This window comes from Thunnus maccoyii, chromosome 6, assembly GCF_910596095.1.
Source record: "Thunnus maccoyii chromosome 6, fThuMac1.1, whole genome shotgun sequence".
NCBI lineage: Eukaryota > Metazoa > Chordata > Actinopteri > Scombriformes > Scombridae > Thunnus > Thunnus maccoyii.
In genome coordinates, this window is record NC_056538.1 from 15,401,537 (window position 1) to 15,420,641 (window position 19,105).

The window sequence follows — 19,105 nt, forward strand, 5'->3', positions numbered from 1 at the left end:
CTAGTGCATACAATGTCCAGCTGGGTGAAAATAGCTGGGGACCTGGGGGAGTGGTGAGCGGCTGCTTTTTTAAGTAAATATAATAACAAACTTTTAAACTTTTACTACACTGCTCTTTGAGCAGCTTTCTCTAGAGCCCCTTTCACACATGCACTGCAACCCCGAGGAGAATTCACAGCAAGTGAGTGGGTGTGCTTCTATCATGCGGGTGGCACTAGATAAACACAGCAGGCCAGCTAAGCTGTATTGTTTTGACTGGGCCTGAGTGCTCCACTGTGGAGCTAGTGCTAATGGGAGAGAGTACTTCCTGTGATCTCATAAAATGAAAGCAGTTTTGTTCCTGGTGAAAAGCTTAAAAATACCAAATTACAACTGGGTCGAGACCTTTCCAACGATGTATTTGGTTTAGCTCTACAGCAAATTTTTAATTTTCTCATTTCATGGGCACAAGCCAACCCAGGTCAGAGAGCACTATGAAGGCCCAACATATAAAATGAAGATTTTTGTTTGTTTGTTTTTTTCTTTTTTAGTGGAAGTGAGTCACCTTCAGAGATTACAGTACTGCTGACAATATATTTACACAACCAATGCACAATGTAAAGTCCAGTTTAATGAAATATATGAAAGTGACAAGTGGAGGGAAATGAGAGATGTGAAATGTAAAGTCCAATTTGGATAATGTCTTCATGCCATTTATATGGCCATTGTACAAGATTTGATGCACACACACACACACACATACACAATGTTGGAGTGCTTTATTGGATGACATGGCTCAATATTAAATGAGGAGGACTATGTTTTAAGAAAGATGATTTCATATTAAACATCCTCAGCCACATATTCTTGGAAATATAAAATTAAATGAGCAACTTCACATTTTACAATCACAGGGTATAAACAGAGATAGTTTGGATTGGGGTTGCGGCTGACTGGCAGCAATTTGAAATGGAATGAAGCACACTGACGGCAGACAACCCAAAACAGTAGTTAAACGCGCCACATCTGCCCACAACACAATGCCTTTCCGTTGCCTTCCACTATCAGAAACTGACAAAAAACTTTATTTTTCTGAATCAACGGAAAAATAATTAAAACTGATGGCCTTAACATCAACCTATTGTATTGTTGAGTCATGTTTCTGTGTTGAGAAATGTTAAAGATATCAGTACATGGTGCAGGCACGAAAGATATTCCAATTGAATTACATTAGTTTGAAAGTCGTGCTGAGTGTCATGAAAAAAAAGGAAAAATAGTGTCCATGTACACGAATCTATAGATTAAATTCCCATGACTGTCTCACAAACTACCGTGAGACTGGGTTGGATGGTAAGAAACAGTCCCCCTCTGCCCTGAAACACGCCCATGAAAAGGTTGTCACTGCAGACAATATCATCTCTGGCTTCAAGAAAGCAGGAATATACCCCCTGTCCAGAGAGGCTATTGACATGACACAGGTAAGATTTTACTTATCATTATCATTATGATGTATTCTGTGAACCATTCTGTATTTGGATTGCAATAACACTTTTTTACCTGAACAGATTGTGAAACTAGTGCCAAGCGCACATGCTCCGGCGCCTCCACCTGCTGTGCCTCCTTCCTCCACTCCCAAGGATGAAGCATCTACATCTGCTGCAGTGCCCACCTCCTCCACTGCAGCTCTATCCCCAGAAACCTTGTCAAATTCTCCTATGACACCAGAAACTTGTCCTACATGTAGAAGGGACAACAGAAATTATTTGTTTGATAGTGGTCTCATCCCTCCTTTCCTCACCAAGATCTTTGTCACAGCCACCATTGGCAAGCAGTGGTTGTCACTAGTGACAAATACAATGCCATCCTACAAAACTTGGATGCTGCAGAGAAGGAGAGATGAAGAAAAAGAGGAAAAAAGAACAGGAAAGAGAAAAAGAGAAGAGAAAGAGAAAGAGAGAGAAATCCTCTTGCTAAAAACAGCCGCCACTGTGCAGTGTGCAGGAACATTACACCACCAGGATCTGAGGCGGAGGTGGATGACTGGGTGCACTGCGAATTTTGTGGTTTACACACATACTATTATAATTAATGTTAATGAATTTATTACCTTTTTTGATTTGTGAATTCATATTTTAAGTGGCAAATTCAGTGCAGTAAGTGTCCGAAATACAGTGAGTCTATGTTAGGGAGCCTTAATTACCCTTGGGTAATGTTACATTGCTGTACTGTATGTTAATAAGTAGCCAGAGCCGCAAATTAGCATAATTTTAACATAGGCAACAGTATTTACTGTTAGAAATCCCCACAACATGATTGGCTACACATAGCTAAAAGCATCAGCAGAATTTTGGCTCACATAGTTGTGATTCATGTTGAACCTTTGACATTCACTTATTCTTATTTGCTTAGTCTACCTTGTTTAATGTTAGCTAATTGTCTCCTGAAATCTAAAAATGGATGATATGATCTCAAATAATAGTATTAACTTGTATATCAATCTGTGTGGATTGAACGAATAGATTGTAGGGGTTAACACACTTGGAAATTAATATTAAGCACTTGTGAAATTATATGGGGCACCACCTCAATTAATTAATTAATTGGAAGAAAAATTAAGAACAACAAATGAAAGTATATATCTAAAAGTCAGGAACTCTGAATACAGGGATCCTCATCTCTGTTGTAAAGGAATACACAAATGCAATGACTTCACGATAAAGCAAGATATTTAGAGACTGGGAAGAATAGGGAACACTAAGTATATATACAAACTGTAAATAAAACTAGAATGGATGAATAAATTAATGCATGAATGAATAGGTAAACTAAATTAACAAGTTATTGCAGACAGAATGAATTTATGAATGTATGTTATCAAAAACGAGTCAAAAGCGCAATGAGGGGACCAAGAATAAGTAAAGCAAAAAAAGAAAATAATTTTGAATAGCTCTTTGCATCAACTCTCAAACAGAATGCATGGAAGTTGGTTAGTTCCTACTGTCTTTTCATGAAGGGCTGATGATGAGACGAGCTCCCTAGACAGTGCAGCATGGTGATGCAGACTCTGTGATCTTCAAGATGGCTGAGGTGACAGCCAGATGAGAACTGGGTTGGTTGAGTGGAGCACTTTGGTGCAAGACTTCCAAGGAGAGTGAATCGAGTTCTGGACAGTCTCAGATGAGCTGGCCACTCAGCAAACACACAGCAGGGGTGTGTGTTCCAAATCTTGGTGTGTTCAAAGGCTGGAGAGTTCAAACTGGAGCTCTAACTACCAAAAAGTCTTGAAAAGTCTAAAAAACATTGAACTACAAATATATACAAATATATACAAATAGGAGATTACAAAAAGTAATACATAATTCAAATAGCGAACGGTGTACAATGGCCAATGGTACTTGGCTTGTGGCTTTTAGGTGTCTTTCTTCTTAGTGAGAGTTCTTTTCTGAAGCTTTCAGTTCTCAGCCATATAAAAAAAAGGGACAACGCCCAAAATGCCATACCATCCTGACTGGCAGGGCCGAGAAGAACACAGAAGAAGCAGCAGCGGTCAGCAAGCCAGTGAGCAAGCCAAAAAGCAAAAAAACAAAGAGTTGTAAACTTTTTATAGCCTAGGAGGTGTGTTTTGAAAGAAAAAGGAGGATCTTTGGTGCTCTTTTGAGGGACCGCACTGATTACTAATTAAATCCTTTGTATGGAGAGAAACAACGACCCCCAGCAAAGGGGAATAATTTTATTTCTATAGAATATTTGAGGCCTGGCACTTGCAAGTTGGATACTCACTTGTTCTGCCGTTAGTGTGACATATCGTGAAAGCCAGTTGGAAACACTTAGCTTAACTTGCAATATTAATTCAAATAAACACAGAATAACATCAATACCTCCATGTCCTAGCCCAAACACCTTAAGTATCTGCGTGAGGATGTCTGCAGTGGGGGGTGGTGTGTATGCAAATGTTTGAACACGCAGATGCCTAGATTGTGAATAACGCCAAAACTTATATTGAGGTAGTGCAAAAGACTCCTTTAGATTGTTGAAAGACCTAATAGTGCTCCCTTCATAAAGATCACCCAGTACCTTAATTCTTCCGTCAAACTGTGATTTCCAGATAACAAGCGAGTGTCCTGCATAACTTGTGGTTTAACCAAATAGAGGCTGAGATTTGATGGTGAGGGTCAAATTTGCATATAGCAGCAGAGCAGAGTCTGCTCGTGTGCTGTCAGCTTAGTTGTGACAAAGTGAATAGGGCGAAGTGGTCTACATCTTCAGCTGTCAATGGTATGCCAGGGAGGAGCTCATTTTGGGATTAAAGACCAGTCAACAATGTGCCGGAGACCAAAGGCGAAATGATATAACAAAAGGTTTGGGATTGCTGCTGCTGTTTAAACAACATGCCTGGTTTGCTTGCTCATTATAATGGGATAGTTTCTTTCAAGTCATGTTTGAATTATGTGAGCACTGTTGCTCATTATGATGTTGTTATGAGTAACAAGTTTGATGAAGAATTTTATTTTCTGAAAAACATTGTCTACATAGTTATTTATTGTTTTCTTATTGTGCTTTAATTGTTAATTAAAAGCTTTATTGATAATAAAATATACATAGTCATTCATTTTCATTCAAATATATTAAAATGGCAGTGGTTTAGGTTTGAGGGGGCCCCACTGTAAGATGTTGCTCAGGGCCCCAAAATGTTCACATGTGGCCCTGCATGCACCAAAGTACAACAACAAATGTCAGCTCAGTCAGAAGATAAGGAACTGATGGTGAAAAGTATAGATTCAATGTTTGGTGCAGGCGTAATCTGGGCATACAGCCAGTTTATTGTGATGAACCCTAGAATTGCTCAGCAACATACCCCTACAGCATGGCCATCATTACTCATCATCTGTGGGGATCAGGTGGTAGTGGGGGAGGTGTTGAGTGCTGGCATCAGCAGCACGTATGGCAGGCAGCACTCACAGGTGCACGTAATTGGGTTAATTAAAAGCTTGCTAATTAGTGAATGGTTTCAGTGTGGGCAGGAGAGGAGAATAGTAGTTTTAGGCTTGAACCAGCCATCCTCTATCATTTTAAGAGGACAGCAGAAAAAAATATATTAAAGGATATATATATAATATATAATCAGAGGGGAACATATGACAAAATCTTTCTAAATTAATTTTTGTCAAATCATTTCAAAATGGGATAAATCCTGCAAAAAAAAAAAAAAAATCTGTTGTGATTTTCAACCATTGATGCTGGAGTTAATAGAGTTTTTTTTTTTTTTCAGCTTTTACTTGAAGTCTTTTGATATGAAGTGATGAGAGAAACATGATCAATATATTAGCAGACTTCCCAGCATGCAGCATGCATTGTTTGAAAGTTAAAACTGTCCAGAGACATAAACATACAGTACCAGTCCAGTACATGATGGAACCTTTGTTTGTACAAAAATATATATAGATCAGTGGAGGATGGTCCATAGAGGCAGAGGACGTTGCTCCTCCTCTATTTTTTAAGAGGCAAGAGGGAGATCAAAATATTAAAAAAGAATATTGGGTTGAAATAAACCATTACCAAATCTCGGTCTTATTTATAAAATATTTTTCTCTCTTCTTTGGAAAAAATCCATAATTGAAATTCTCATTAAAATGCTTCAACAGTGACACCTACAGGGCAAGAGGAGAAAGGGCAGTGTGTGTGAAGTGGTGGTGGGGGGCAGTGGAGGATGGGCTCCTGCTGTCTTCCACAGGGCGGGATCTCCTACATCAATTTAATGTACTTCACTTTTTTTTCATGCTAATCTATGATTGGCCAAGACACGTAAAATGACGCTCCAAGGGAGGACGCCCTCCCTAACCAATCAACAACCAGAATACAATATTGACATCGTGTTGGTCCAATGATAGTTTCCGGATTTCATCTTCAGTTCTCTACCACTGTAACCAGAGCCAGCTCTGTCTATAACATAGGTGAGTGTGACAAACTGGTAAGAGAAGAAGACCAGTAAGATAAAGATAAATTATGTTTCACTTCTTTTACGGAGCAGTAGACAGCTGCTTCCGTTAGCCAACACAACAGCTGGCTTGTTGTAGCAGCTCTGAAGGACTCTTTATACATCCATGGAGGGACTGTTAAGGACTGTTGTTAAGCTAACTGGAGAATGGATCTGGACCAAGTGGAAACCTGTGGGGCTGAAAAATGAAGCCAATGCGAAAGTGCCAAAAACCTGTATTCTATCTAATAGCCATTAGGGGGCGACTCCACTGGCTGCAAAAAGAAGTCCGATTGTATGGAAGTCTATGAGAAAATGACCCTACTTCTCACTTGATTTATTACCACTGTAAACTGTTTCCTAATGAGTTTATGGTCTCAATTGCTAGTTCAATACAGCATGGTGTTCATTTTGTAAATTATGGTCCCATTTAGAGTAAAATAGACGTTAAAGCAGGGTATGCTTTTGGGCGTGGCTACGTTGTAATTGACAAGTCACCACCTCAGCCACAACGTTGCTTACGTAACGTAACCATTGCTTATGGGTGTAGCTGCTGCTATTTCACAGTGTGTTTTCAGTTCACTAAAGTTAATTGTAACATTGTGGTCGCCTAAAAAAGTCTTGTTCAGCGTTTGGTTATAATAAAAGACCCATCAGTGAGTCGGATGCTCAGTTTTTCCGGTGAGTATATTTTGTTTTAACGGTTTTAGGCCTGTTTTTCTCTAGCGAAAATTAGCATTAGCATTATCACTGTTAACCCTGGCTTGTAAATGCATCGTGCTAACCAAGCTAGCAGTTAATGATATGGTCAGCGCCACCCTCTCGTCCAAATATAGTGACTTCTGGCTCCAAAAATCAAACATGGCGACGGCCAAATCCAAGATGGCGAGGGTCAAATCGCTACACTCGAGGCTTCAAAACGGCAGTTCAGAAATCAATGGGTAATGTCACGGTGACAATGTCCATATTTTTTACAGTCTTTGATCTGGATTGTGCAGCGCGGCAGCAGCAGGACGCCACCTGTGAACGGCTGGAGAGAGAAGCAACTGGAGAATCAACTAGGAGAGTTAGCTTTTTTGTCATTGTTGCTAATGATATCAGACTGGTTAACCAGCAGCCACAAAGTTCTGTTTCCTAACAAACAAGATGACCAACAGCCACAAATGGACGTTATGACAAGGATACTTCATCTCCATGAAAGAAAGAAGAAGACGTCAGATAACGTGAGTCAGATACAGCTTCTTTCTCTCTGTCTCTTTGGTTGCTAATTTCATCTCTGATGGTTAAATGTCTCTCTCTGTGGCTGTTGTGTGAATTTATCTCCTTAACAAGAATGCAGCAGAGATCATATAATGTGCAGTGGGTAGTTTACTTGTTGAAGTTACAGTGAGCTGTCTGGACTCATTCATTTGGAATTGATCCTGTTTTTAATTGAGTGGTTGCTCAGTCACCTCTTGATGTTGTGTGATTAGTTAATGAGTGTGCAGGAGGTCTGGCTGCTTGCTTGTGACTATTTCTTCATTGTTGGTTTTTAAGTTGAGTCGTATATTGAGTAATAAGCTTAAAGTAAGTAGAATAACAAATGTTAACATGTCAGTTTTGTAGACAATATTTTATATGTTGTGCATGTAGATAAGAGTGTGTAAGTCATGTATTTAATACATGCATTAATACTTTCTGATGTGAACCTACACTTTTAGATCTGTGAATGTCTTTAGTGTTCAGTCTTTCTAGTATTCAGCACTGATCTGAACCTGTATCAGATTATAAGCTTTGTGCTACTTTATATATTTCTGTATACTAAGAAAATAGATAGGAAACACGTGTAAAACATGTGATATGTTGTCTGTTTTTAATGAGAACATAAATCTGTTGTCAAAATAGAACAATACTATAAATTTGAATTTCATTTGTTGGTAAAATGACATATCCTGAACCACTACACGCCTAAAATGAGCACTTCTTTGGTTAGAAACAATATGTATATGCTAAATGTCATTAAAGAAGCAGCCTTTTCATCACTCAGGGGTTTTTGTTTTTGAAAGAAAATTGTTTAATTGGCATATAAAATTGCCCCCCACCCCTCCGATTTCATCAGTTGGTGGACAATGATATAGTTTGATGCGGTTTGTTGTAAGATTCCATGTTGGTTTTCCTCCTGTCCTCCCCAGTTTTTTGAGTCACCAGCCACCACTTATATATATATAGATGAATGCAAACAATGATAAAAGGAGCACTAACCATGATGAAGATTAGTATCAAATTCAGTCCCCTGTATACTTTAACAAGATCACTGAGAGCAGTGTCACATGTTGTCTTCAGTGAATGTTACAGCAGCCACGGCTGTAAGTTTTTTGTGACAGATAAAGAACTGACTTCATAAGAAAAAAGACTTCAGAAAACATAAACAGAAATCAAATGTGACTGATGTTTCTCAGTATGACTGAACATTTGTAGGTTCGACTTAATACATTAAAGGAACAGTGTGTAAGATTTAGGGCATCTATTGGCAGAAATATTGGCGAAAATGGAGTAAAATATTCATAAGTATGTTTTCATGAGTGTAAATAGTAGTAGTAGTGAAAATATGAATTGTTGTGTTTTCGTTAGCTTAGGATGAGCCCTTTATATCTGCATAGGTAGTGGGTCTGCTATGTTGCACCACCATGTTTCTACAGTAGCCCCGGAATGGACAAACCAAACACTGGCCCCTAGAGAGGGCCTTTTGCATTTTTCGTGAGTTCTCCTACACACTTGGAAGGGGAAGATGAGGGGATGTGCAACCTCACCGCTAGATGCCACTAAATCCTACACACTGGTCCTTTAAGTTAATTGAACTGATCTTTAGTTGAGTTAATTTAACACCATGGGTTTAACATTTTCAAAACTCATGAGATGACTTCAAACTAATTATTAAACTTCAGTTCAGTTAATTTACACTTTCAAGGCAGCAAGAATATCTTACATTTCAAAGTTGAAACAGCTTAATATTTTACAGTGTAGGAGATTATGGAAAACACACAAAAGATGTTTCTATGACAGCTAAGATAATGCCAGCACATATTGAAAAGGGAGAATCTGCTTTTTCTTTCCAAATTTGAGTTTTATTGCATATATTTCCCCCTTGTATGTCGCCACTTGCACTGATTTATGGGGCACCAGAGGCTATGGCCAAAAATGATGAAAATGCAATGCAACCTTTGCTAAAAAGGGGTTCCACTTGCCTAGGATACAGCTCTGTTTAAGTGACCTCTCTTCCCTCTTTTGATAGATGCTCTGAAGCTGAAACTATCTTAGTCACAGGACCCATTATTTAGATTATATGTATTTTAAATGCTTAAAGGATCTTGAGGTTAAATTCTAGTCAGATTAAAGAGTCATGGCAAAGATAAATGGCCAGCCATTTTGCATGCCAGGAGAAGTTGAAGAATGAAGCTGAAGAATGTATGTGTATGAATGATCCTTTAGGTTTTGTTCCATTACAAGTTTAACTTGTCTGTTCTAACTCTGCCAGTGTATCATCATGATTTATAAAGTGCACACACTGTGCATAATTTAGCTGGATAGAAAGAGTGTCTAACTGATGTTGACATTATAACTGATAGACTGGCTCACTTCTACAGTTTATTAATAAATGGGACACTATGTGCAAGTGTGTGTGTGTGTGTGTGTGTGTGTGTCTATGCAACTATAAGAGTAAGTTGCTGGAAGGTTGAATAATTGGTCCACTGTCCACCATCCACCATCTTTATTTACACATGTTCCGTCTCTGCTCTATTATTGTATTTTCCTACAATGTGTATGGGTCGGGTGTGTGTGTCTGTGTGTGTGTGTGTGTGTGTGTGTGTGTGTGTGGAAGGGGGGGTGTGGGTGGGGAATTGACACAGTAGAATATGTATTGAGATTGCGAAAACATCTTGGGTTTGCAAAAATGTCTAAGATATTTTTATGTTTACACACCTGCAGCACATTATGCAAGCATATTTATGAGGATTTTTGTGCTGTTTGCCTGTTTGTGTGGTGTGGGTGTGTTTGGGTGTGTGTGTGTGTGTGGGCAGGTTTGTGTTTCTCATTCCCTGCAGAAGACATAGGCGTCAGAAATGTCAAGTAGTCTCAAATGGCCCATTAATCCCTGTGCTTCACTGGTGGCGGTCTGCAGAGATATTTAGCATGTTACGTGACAGGATAGCCTGATGCTCACATGCACACACACACACACTGAGCTGGCTCAGACAAGGACATGCATTCATACAAGGACTCATTTTCCACTTCTCTCTTTTATATCTAGATCTATAGAGCTGTGTACAGTTTTGTTAACTGTAAATGCGTCAGAGGGAGCTTGAAGTCAGGATTATATGGTGTCTAGGATTTCCTGATGTATAGATTCCCAAAATCCAGACAAAGCTGATTGGTTTTCCTCTGATTCCAAATAACCATATAGCTTTTCTCTTCATGGAAATGCACCACTGCTTGTGAAAAGTGATTCTATTCTTTTGTTTGTTTGCTTATTTTTTTATTCCCAAACCTTTCAGTCAGTCAGTCCTTTGAGTCACCTTCAGGCAGTGTCTTCAACCTGGTATCACTCTTCCTGTCACAATACAATTTATTCACACAGTGCAGACACAACACATACAGCAGGTCCTTCATTTCCAAGACTTTCCTAGAAAGGAAATGCAGTTTGGGACTTTTTGTCCACATATATGAACAATTTAGTTGTGAATAACAAAATGCATAATAATGAATATTTACCCAGGTTTAAATGGAGCTTTTCTGTCAAAGAAATGTCTACCGTCTCTATGATTAGTAGCCTATTAAATTACATTGTCCTTTTCAGGAAACCTCCTAAGAAATTACTGGGAAATCAAGGTCCTGTAAAATAATGGGTTATGAAGAGGGGGTTCTCTGGTGAGTTTAAATGAGCATCATTATGGAAGCAAATAATAGCATAATGATTTGAATATTATAAGCAACTGAATACCTGATTGTTGAATTTAATTACTGCTGAATGTTGAATTTCACAGAAGATTTTTGAGCTTAATAGATAGAAGAGTGATGAAACTCTAAATAAAATAACTCCTTTGAATCATTTTTTCCTCTTTTGGGGCTCTGTGGAAACAGCCAGCGACCTATTTTGCATTTAGTTTAATATTTCTTCTAAACTTTATTCATCAAGGGAAAGTCTTTTCTGCCCTTCTTCACATTGATAAACTTACATTTTGTATATTCAGCATCAACAGGGACTTAATATTGACCTCTGAGCTGCTCCATTGAGGCGGTTTGGGTTTAAGTGCCTTGTTTTGTCTGTGCTTGTTTTTGCCAATTCATGGGATCAAACGGATGATCCTCTTCTCAAAAAGCCTTCTTCTCTCACATTTAGGTCACCGCTACCCAAATTGATAGAGAACTTCCGGCCAGCGCTCATGGTTATATGCAGTAAATGGTTAGATAACCTCTCGTTATACATTAACAACTTCTAGTTGAAAACTGCAGGTGAAGGCTGACATTGAACTGTGTTTGGGAATTAATATGGTAATTTCTGGGGTTCACCATCAAGAAAGTGTTTCAGTTTCTCTCAGAATGTGAAACTGTCTTGATTATAAAAGTTTCAGTCAGTGCTTACACACACAACACACACATCACCACCCTTAAAACGGATTAAATCTGGACAAATGCAACCATGCAAAAGTAAGTTGATAATGAACAGAGTGATATATTATGTCCTGCTTTTCCCTATGTCTTCAATGGTTTTAACTACATTACGCCCACCATTATTGCAAGTATACATTTGATGATTGTGAATGAGGTTTTTGAATTTGCACATCCCTCTTTCTTGTTCAAAAAATGTCAGTTACACAGTGCACAATTAGAGCACCACACACTGAGCCATGGATGTTTAGTAATCATTTTTTTTCCCCCAACAAGTCCTCTGACTCACACAACAAGATATATCATTGACAACAGGATTACAATTCCCATTACAATAATAAAAGCATTTTATGATCTGAAAACACTTTTATTTTTTGTTTGTTTAAAGTTTGGTTGTGTTTAGGCACAAAATCAACTTGGTTGGGGTCAGGGAAAGATCACAGTTTGCATTAAATCACTATTTAGTTAAAGTTTGGGGAACATCATGATTTGGATTTAAATCACTGCTTCATTAGAGTTAGGGGACCTTCGTCATCCTGGTTACAATAATAAACACTTGTTTAAGGTCAGTGTGTGGCTGCAGGCATGGTTAAAAGAAACCAGTGTTGACTGTTGATAGGAAACACAAAACAAACAGCGTTCTCCTTTGCAGTGTTACAAGATGACATTTTGTTGGCCCATCCATCCACCCCACCCTCCTTATTACGAGGACTTTGTCACTCACCAGAGGGCTTTGTGAACACAAACATACAGTGTGTCATTTTGGGGTATTTGCTGAAACAACAGATGCTCTCATTTTTTGGGGAAGGACAGTCTCACTTTGTCTCACATGATACTGTTGGGGAAACATCTTGGACAAGTTAGTAAGCACTTATAGTGTATACTCACACTGTAATTTATAGTCTCTTATCCACCCGACGTGTAACACATGTCTCTATACAATGAGGAAGCAGTGAGGGAGAAACTCCACACGGACAGACCAAGGAATCAAACTAGGGTCTGTGTCTCTCTAAGGCAGCAGTGCCAAATGCTGAATTCACCCTAAAAAAATGTTGTATCTGGAAAATGATTTGCATTTATTTCAGAGATAATGAGTTACTAGTGAGTCAGACAATCTGATTTTTCTGCAGAGGAACACAAGAACTATCTTTTAATTGAGCCAGATTTTTGATGAAGCAAAACATACAGTCATTCTCTCAATTAGTACAGCAGCTGGTACTTTGGATGTCAAGTAGAATTTATGTAATACTTTTAGTGTTATTTAATAATGGATACTTTAATTGTTGCATTCCAGTTTTATGAAAGACAAATTTCTTGGGGGGCATAAAAAGTTAATTTTTCCATTTTTCTCAAGACACATACTGTACACACAGGGTGTAAGAAATGGATGGATGTACTTTATGTAGAATACTGTCATTTCCTGGAAATTGAGAGTAATATCAATGACTTTTTTTTCCCTTGGCCCATACCCGTACTGTTGCTGAATAATGGGAAAGATTGATATTGTTTTGCTTTGTGCCACCTCGGAGACAAACTAACTGGGCAACAACTGCTAGTGTTCATATTCCAATTATTCAGCAACTAATTATTCATTCCCCTCCGGCTTGTAGAGCAATATGATTGACACAAAATAAATACATACTGTAAATAAAGATGGTGAAATCCTTCTTACAAGCAAGTCACATTCAGCTAAAAGAGATGTATTGCTCGCCAGTTTGAATGCTAGTGTCAGGCTGTTACCGCTATTTCACTCACTGCGCCTTCAGGCACTCTGAATAAAAGAACCCACTTACATTCACTTAGTGTGTATAACATTTTACAGTATATTTTCTTATTCTTACAGTCAAGGCCTCGAGGGTAAAGACTTTTTGGCACATTTTCATACTAAGGGGAGTAAGTAACCACATCTGGGTGGTTTTCATTGACAAAAGGGAGAAGATGGGCATGTGTTAGTAGCGGAGAGAGAGAGAGAGAGAGAGAGAAAGGCATTTACAGACAGAAGGAGAAGTGGAAAAAGACAAGTTGTGTCTGAGTGAGAGAGAAAAGGAGGGAGCGATACATATAAATGAAATGCAAAGTCAAGTCTATCTACATTCAGCCAAAGTATACCGCTGATTCAGCTGAGATGATCAAACACTCTTGTCTTGTCTTGCATGCACACTTTGTCTTTATCTATTCTGTCTTTTCATCTCTGTCTCTTTCCTCTTACTCTGTTTTCTTCCACCCCTGTCTTTCCACCCCCCACCCCTCTTTTTTTTTTCTTATCCACTCTATCCGTGTTTTTCATGCCTGCAAAGCTTAGTGGGGCATAAGACAGCATCCTCCAGAATTTAGATTTATATGCTGCAGGGCAAAACTTCTCTGCAGTATTTGATCCAATCAAAATTCGAATACTTCAATCATCTACTTATCAGTCTGTTTTAGTTGTGGAGGTAGTTATTAAAATGACAATAAGATTCTGCAACATTTTACCTTTTTTTGTCTCACAGTCTTCTCTCTCTTCAAGAGTTCACATATCTGAAAAAGTCAGAAAACTTTTGCGTTTGTCTATATTATCACCAATGTCTCCTCCACTGACTGATGAAGCACTTGATATTTTTTAGCTAAACTAGCGGTGTAATAACTAGAAATAGCACTTTGGATAAAAGTGCTATATAAATGCAGCCGTTTATTGGGATGGCAACGCCGGTGTTGATCCATCACTTTGGTTTAAACTCAACATATTTCAATATTGTAGATTGGATTGCCATGCTCATGCCTCACCATGAAGTTGCCATGTGGTTCCCAGTGAAATATCTTGACAACTATCCAATAGATTGTCATGAAATTTGCTAGCAGGCTAAACCAAGGTAATTGTTAATTCTTACCTGCTAAACATCAGCATGTTAGCATTGTCATTCTGTGTTGGCATTTATCTTAAAGCTCTGCAGTACAGCCTCACAGAGCTGCAAGCGTGGCTGTAATCTTGTTGACTCACTGTCTGACTTTTCCACCTTTTCCTTGATTCGACTCTTCATTCTTCCTCTTTCCATATATTGATTTTTCCTTTATTCTGTTACCTAACCCCACAACTCTTTCAACATCATCCTTTTCGCTCTACCCTTCCCTCCTCTATTCATCTGTTTCCTCTTCCTTCTTTTGTCCCCTCATGCCTCTTCCTATCTGCTTCTACTCCCTCTCTCTCTCACACCTGCTACCTCTCATCATCGTTTACCTCCCTCTCCCTCCCCTCCCATTGTTACACTCCATCCTCAATGCCTTTCATCCTTCGTCCCTCCACTCCTCGGTGCTTCGCCACCTCCTTCTTTCCCCTGTCCTCTAATCATCTCTCGTTTTTTAATTTCCCCAGCAGACAGCACCAGTGCTGGTCCATTTAGTCACAGGCTTTTAATTAGGAGTAGGCAGATTAGGAAGGCCACTCTCTACCCTGCTAATGGTGTACATGCACAAAAGGAACCCCACGTACATACACACAGCCACCCATGCACACCCATGACCACGTAAGGGCAATGCTATTTATTCAGAAATGCCATTTCATTGTTTTATGTTTGCCTTGTTTTATGTGAGCGAACTCTTTTGTGAACATATGCTGGCACCTAACAAATGTAAATCAGCGCATTGGAAATGTGATTGTATTGTTTTGAAATATTAATACACACATACACTTTGTCAAACACTGGCTCTGGGGAAGGAATTATGTTACTATTCTTATAGGAGAGCAAGAGTAATGTCAAGTAATTAATATTTGAGCTGCCCTTACCTCCTGTTGTTGTTGTTGTTGTCGCGGTGTTGGTGGTGTGCTGCGGTTGTGAATATCAGAGGGTGTTGGTAATATTGGTTGGTGATATAATGTGTTCAGGTGTTTCATTTAAGTGTAAATCTATCCCCCGTCTTTATAAACATCATACCATCTTAATCATTTATACAAATACAAATATTTCAATCATTGTCAACCACGGTTTTTGATTCACAGCTATTTCTGTAACACACAGATCAAACCCATTAGAACTCTCCTGACACAGCTGTTGGGTCATATTGGGGCTTTAGAGGATATATTACAAAGTCTAAATGATCTAGTTTAAGCTGAGTAAAGGCTTTTTGAGCATCAATATAGCAGATTGACAAGCACAATAACGACAACAGTTATTCTTGTTACAGTATCATCTTCAAGTAAAGGCTTAAAGTAATCCCAATTAATCGGGTAAAAAGCCAGTAGTAAAAAGAGGGAATTATGACTCACGGAAAGTGGTCTTTAAGTGGTGCGTGGGAAGAACAAGGCCAATCACAACTGTGATAAACTCCTCATTTAAACTGATATCTAACCCAAAGTGTGAACAGCATGGTTTGGTTTAATTTCTAAATTTGAAAAGAATATCAGATACCTACTGTACAGATGTTGAGTCATATTGCCGTACAGCAAAAAACAACAAAGAAAAAAAACCTTATAATATAGTCAATTTCACATTCCCAATGTGCAGTTAGCCAAACTCAAAAATACATTTAATCCAACTTGTACCACACGAGATTATCACATCCGACAAGAAAGTTCACTCTCTATCCAATCTAATTCTGCATTTCGACTGCAGCTACTGCAGATTAGTGATAAAACCTTATTTAGATTAGATGAAATGTGTGCGGCTTCTACCCAGCATAGGACAGAATATAAACATAGCTCTCCTGGGAGGGATATGTTTGTGTGTGTTTGTGTATGTGTGTGAGGGAGCGAGCATTATAACATCCTGCATTGGTCATCAAACTCTTGTTATCTTCCAGTTTTCCAGCAGAGTGCATGTATCTTAGCGTTCATATGGGCCAAATTTTATGCCTTAAGCATATTAAGCGCTTTCTGTGTGTATATGTATTCAGTGCACATGCAAACACATTAAATTCACGCACATTATTTGTGTGTGTTATTTCTCTTAATGGTGGCGTGAATAAACATGAATTTGTCCTTTCCTGTTTCTTGCCCAGCAGGCAGTTACTGTGGTATACAACTGCAACAGCTGTGCTTTCTGCAATAAACAACAAAGCCAGACCTGATCATGACATGCACTTTGCGGATACGTTATATTTTGAGCATAATCATGTTGTGACTTTCTGGTGTGTGAAACAACTGCAAACTTTGTTATACGAAGCCGAGCAGGGAAACGCTCGAGTAAAATATGCGAATGTTCTCAGATTGAGTTTATCATTCGTGAACCCCTCCCCTCCTCACCTCTCCAACACTTACTTTTTCTCAAGTTTACTTGAGTTGCACTTCTCACTTTTCTCATTTCAATCAGTTTCTCATCTACAAACCTTTCCTGCTGTTCCCTGCAAACGCCTACGCACACCTTCAAATGCTAAATCTGTGCTTCTGTTTATCATTACACATACTGTGATTCACACTGAGTGAGCGGCTGGCATTTAGAAAAATAGAGAAGAAACATCAGTCTCATAGTTTTCTCATTAATTGATGGCCTGGTGATGCCAATAATAACACACTCTTTGTCTCATCTTTGCTGGCCATGGTTCGTTTTCTTCCACATGATTTATACTTAATAAGTATAACATGATTGTCTTCTCCGCTAAACTCTTTGAACCGAGCGTGTGAAGAAAAACTGTGGGATATTCTTGGACAGCAAGTTAACTTTTCCATGATTGTAGTGAGTGTATTTTCCCGTTCATGATTGTTGACTGGACAAATTATCCTTCGTTCCCCGCAGCGCCATATTACACCTTTCTCCTTTCCCTCCTCTCTTTTCTCTCTGTCTGTTCATTTGCAGCTGATTAAGTGGTCCCGCAGATTAGGTTAGTGATGCGTTAATTTGAGTCGGAGAGAGAGAGAGAGAGCGTCTGTCTGGCCTCTGGTTTGTGTAATATGTGTAGGTGTGCATCTGCGTGCACTTGTGTGGTATATTATGTCTGTGTACGTGCACGCCCCAGTGTCTGCCTGCTGATATGCCCTCTGAAGCCAATAAAAGAGCAGCTATTACTAGAGCAGGGGTGGATAAATCCTGTTTACACACACACAAACACACACACACAGACCCAGATATTAATTCCAGCTACACAGTGCTGTTCAAACTTAAGCAATTCTCTTCAGGGCTGTTCTTTCCTTGCATCTCTCATACAGCCTTGAAGCCTGGCACAGCGTATTATTGAGAAGCATGGCTACTTTGTGTATTTGTATGTTTGTGTACTTTTGTACTTATTCAAATTCAACGTCCCTTTGATGAGCACTGTTAGGTAGTATACTGATATGTTTCTGCTGTCAAAACAGACTCAGTGAAATAGTGGAGTCTGTTTAGAGCTACAAAGTCTAACAATATGGTGAAAATGGCAGTGAAATGACTCTGTTCCTCTGCTAAATGACTCCAATCTCTCTGTTTCCAAGGTATGCCGTCCAATTTGCAGAAAAATTACCGTCAGGAAACACATGTAGACACACACATATAAATGGACATATGTAGTCGGTAACAACACAAACAAATTGTCTTTCCCACAATCGAATAATCTCTTTTTCTTGGTAGAGCGGTGGTGCCAGACTCCACCTCGCAAGATTGGTTTATAAGATTTAAAGGGTCTGTCTCAATTGCCTCCAGAGCTATCTATTCATGCAGATCGCGTTGGCTTCATTTGCTCAGGTGCTAAGATTACTGCCACCACCCGGACACAATAGACACAAAGGGAATCTATTTCATGTATCAGTGTCTGTTATTCATTATATTAATATCTGTTTCCTGTATATGAAAATAGTTCCAATGAATACTGTTTCAGAGTAACGGGGGGTCTTTCCAGAGGAGCTTCCATGTTTGTGAAGTTTGAAAATCGCAAGCATTCATCCGGTCACTTAGAAAGGGTTCCTGTTGTGATGTCTCAGTGATGGAGACAGCTGTCAAACATCTATTGTGCAGCTTTTAAATGACATATGTCATAAATTCATCCATGACCTTGCCAGAGCACAATAAGAGGAGCAAAACTGGCTTTATCAAACTTGACACACACAGGTCTGCAACTCTACAGCGATCTCGTCATGAGAAGCTTAGAAGGCCGATCTCACTTTCCTTCTCCTCTACACCGCTTATTGGCTCATACTTTGTGTGTTGTAAACAATACACATCCTACCCATGTATGTGTGTTTGTCCCAAAAAGTCTTTTCAAACCCTCCTTCATGCAATTATTTCAAAAAATTCTGTTGAAATTGCCATCATCGTTTTCACGTGGTGGCAAATTTCTTTCCCATTTTGAGTGTATTGTGTGTGTGTGTGTGTGTGTGTGTGTGTGTGTGTATATAGTCAAGTAAAAGCAGGTTTTGGAGCAGCAGCAGAGGAAGATTAGCTGAAGAAGCTCATTAAGCTACAGTTCACAAAGACGAAACAAATGCTCTCTCTGTCTCTTCATCTCTATCTATCCATCAGCTACAACACTGCCTCTATCAAACACTTACCTTCAGCCTCAGTCAGTCTGTCTGTCTCTCTCAATACACACACACACACACACCAAAACACACAAATATTTAAATTT

General features: G+C 39.0%; 1 long non-coding RNA gene across 1 annotated transcript in view; it reads left to right on the forward strand.

Moving 5' to 3' along the window:
- The first annotated feature begins 7,137 nt into the window (after nucleotides 1–7,137).
- LOC121899562 overlaps nucleotides 7,138–19,105 on the forward strand; it is a 31,955-nt gene continuing 19,987 nt past the window's right edge. The window contains exon 1 of the long non-coding RNA XR_006096752.1: nucleotides 7,138–7,176. This is a non-coding gene — a long non-coding RNA (uncharacterized LOC121899562). The remainder of the gene's footprint in view (nucleotides 7,177–19,105) is intronic.